This window comes from Centrocercus urophasianus, unplaced genomic scaffold, assembly GCF_019232065.1.
Source record: "Centrocercus urophasianus isolate 14NV4802_14NV808 unplaced genomic scaffold, USGS_Curo_1.0 seq_12, whole genome shotgun sequence".
Lineage (NCBI taxonomy): Eukaryota > Metazoa > Chordata > Aves > Galliformes > Phasianidae > Centrocercus > Centrocercus urophasianus.
This window is the reverse complement of record NW_024884364.1, coordinates 52,860,060-52,863,464: the sequence shown is the minus strand read 5'-3', so window position 1 is coordinate 52,863,464 and position 3,405 is coordinate 52,860,060.

Below are 3,405 nucleotides of genomic sequence, written 5' to 3'. Positions count from 1 at the left end.
AGAATAGAATAGAATAGAATAGAATAGAATAGAATAGAATAGAATAGGATATTTACGTAATGACTGTATTTCTCATTTTCCCTACAGTTAAAAAAAAAGACATCCAGAAGTCAAAATAAACTTTAAAATGCAATTATTTTTCATCTATATGAATGTTAAAGCGGCAGTTTGCTAGATCCAAACTACTCTTTGTGAGCTACCGAACAGATAAAAAATACTGTTACATGTCATAGAATACGAACACTTTCCTTCTTTCTCTCTATTTCTATCTCTTCTTTCCTACTTTGTTAAAGTTTTGATTTGCTTATGTATTATACCTGTGCTTTTTAGCTTAGGTCTTTCTAATTTACCATAGTTAGATATGTATCACTGTGTTTTTTAGAAGCTTTTTGAAACCTTGAGGTTGGTAATAAGAATAGAGTCATGGTAGAATCACAGATGTCCACTGATTCTCTGTGTCTATAAAACTAATTAATCTCCTGAACTAAATATCAAAAACATATCATCTAATTATTTGTCCAATGGTTGGAGTTTGTTAGTGATCACCTGCCAGGAGTCAGGAGATCTAGAAGCATGGATATAGGTTTTATAAGCAATTTGTACTCGAAACTGAATTTTTGACCTGGGTTATTTTGAGGAGATTAACAGAAAGATGTTGGCATGACTAAATTCTTCTAAGATGCAGTGATACAACTCTTAGTACACCCAATGCTGCATCAGGCACCAAAGCATTTTTATCTTCTCAATGTCATCTTTATCTTTAGATTTACTTATCTTGAAGATGCCCTCTGGTTCCTTCTGATATATCCAATTGATTCAGTTAGTTAGCACTGGCCATTCAAATGCCAGCAAGATAATGTATACAGTAGGAATTGAGAAATAGAGGCAGTATGCTAGGAATACCATACACGCCATATTTTTGATCCAGATGAAATTGATGCCTTTTTCAAAACAGAGAGCATTTGGTTTGCTGTGTTTCTTTCATAAGTCGCCTACTACACATACACACTCAATACATGCTCTTCTCAGAAAGAGTGGTCAGGTGCTGGAATGGGCTGCTGAGGGTAGTGGTGGAGTCACCATCCCTGGAGGGTTCAAGAAAACCTTAGATGTTGTACTGAGGGACATAGTTTAGTGCGGTAGATGAGTAGTTGGACTGGGTGATCTTGGAGGTCATTTCCAACCTTGGTGATTCTATGATTCCATGCACAATTTATCTAATCAATACATTGTACTTTGGTGAAACTTATAATAGGCTATTTATGTTATTTGTAGGCTTTTATGTTATTTGTAAGTTAGATACTTTTGTCCTCAAACTTTTCCACTAGAAAGAGAGAAGAATAAAATGCGGACTTTGATTTGGCCCAAATTTAGCAGCCCAGTGATGTCTGCCTTTCATACTGATCAAAGCTGTTTCTGATCAAAATTACTGCTGATTGCATAATAATGATATCCTGAAAAATGCTTATATACAAACAGTGACTTCCTTAATTGTGCTGGAAAATCTTCCAAAGGTAAATCTGTCCCATCTGGCCAAGATGAGCTTTGGCCAAAGCTTCTCCTTTCATGTGGATAGAGAGAGAAAAAAATAAAAAATAAAAATAAAAAAAATAAAAATAAAAAAAATAAAAATAAAAAATAAAAAATAAAAAATAAAAAATAAAAAATAAAAAATAAATGCACGTTTTGCTGGTAATCTGAGTTTGACCATCTGGGTTCTAATGAGAAAGAGACAGGCATTTCCAAAGCAATTATTCGTCTTACTCTTGGGCACCTGTTTAAGGTTGGAATGAAGTGCTCCCTGGCGGAGTATCCCAGCTCCCTGGACCTAATATTTGGTTAGATACTTTTAGATGCCTAAATTTGAGGAAGCTAAAATTAGGTGAGATGGATACTGTCTCTAATGAAAATGAAGTCTTCAGGATAAAGAGAGGATGACTTTATTGATAACAGTGTGGTTGAATCAGCAGACCTGCCCTGAGTTAAATTGGTTTGAAAACCAGGAATATTTCTTATTAAAAGCAGGATACATGCACTGTAGATGGCAGCAGTGGACAACATGACCAGTCCTCATGCAAAGTCTCAGATCTGAAGGTTGCTTTGTTTATTCATCTTTCCCTCTTGTAATTATCTTCTTTCCAAAGCAAAGAGAAGAGGGTGTTGTGCTTCCAGAAGATAAAAAAAAAAAAAGAAATCTACAAAGTCACTGATGTTCAAAAAGAAACATAAATGCAGGGTAATATGTTTAGCTCCAAATCTCTGTGTGCTATATGCTCTTGGCTGAACTGAATACTTGGAGTGGAAAGCATAAAAATAGCCACTCATGATATAGCACGTGGTTCTATAAGTCAAAATGGATAGACAGATAGATAGATAAATGAATAAATAAATATTTTCTCCAGATCCCTCTACATATGTAGAGTGGAGAGAAAGAGGAAAGTCCGTAATGCAGTGCACTTTCTGGTGTCTCATTAGGTAGTGCTACTTAAATACAGAATGTGCAATCTTATGAAGGTAACCAATTCATTCACAGAAGCAATCCAGCTGAATGAGAGTTTGTATATACTTTAGCATTCATCACCAGATTGTGCAAATATGCTTTGGCACATGTATGTAAGTGAATTACTTGTTTCGACCAAAACTGAGGTCTCCTGAAAGCACAGTAGTTTTTATTTTAAAGGATTATTCTGTTTTCAGGTAAAATGATCTTAATCTAGAGGTTCTCGATCTAAATTTAAATCCTGGCAGTGACTGCTGGTTTCTAGCACCACAAATTAAGACTGTATAAAATATTTGTATATAAAATGTGTTTTAAGGAACAACACAATATTCACTATGCCCTGATTTCACCACAGAAAGTCTGGATTCCAGATATATTTGCTAAATACGTGGTACTTCTCCACTCCACTCAGTGAACATAGGTTCTGATTCTTTCCTTGTGCCAGTTCTATATCCTCAGCAATAAAGGAATCTGTAAGTTCATGTCAGTTGTTTTCTAAATGACTCCTGAAATAACTTTTACCTGAAGTAGTAGAACTTCCCACCTTTTTTCTGAAATAAGGTCTAGACCACATCTGATGAGATAAACTGCCTTGACTACTCACAGAGAAGACATTCAGTTGTCCAATAGAGAAAGAAATATGCTGATTGATGTTTTTTCCTTTTGCACTCCAGGAAGAGGAGTTGTCATTATAGCAGCAGTTGTTACTGAAATTTGGTTCAGTACCTCAAATCTACCACTCATCTTCTCCCTGCTGATCTCCATAGTTATCTGTCTAAGATGTATCGGGGGAAGAGCACCAATGTTCATAGGTAAAGTGACCTTTCCCTTCTCTTACCAAAAAAACAAAAACAAAACAAAACAAAACAAAACAAAACAAAACAAAAAAAAAAAAAAAAAAAAAA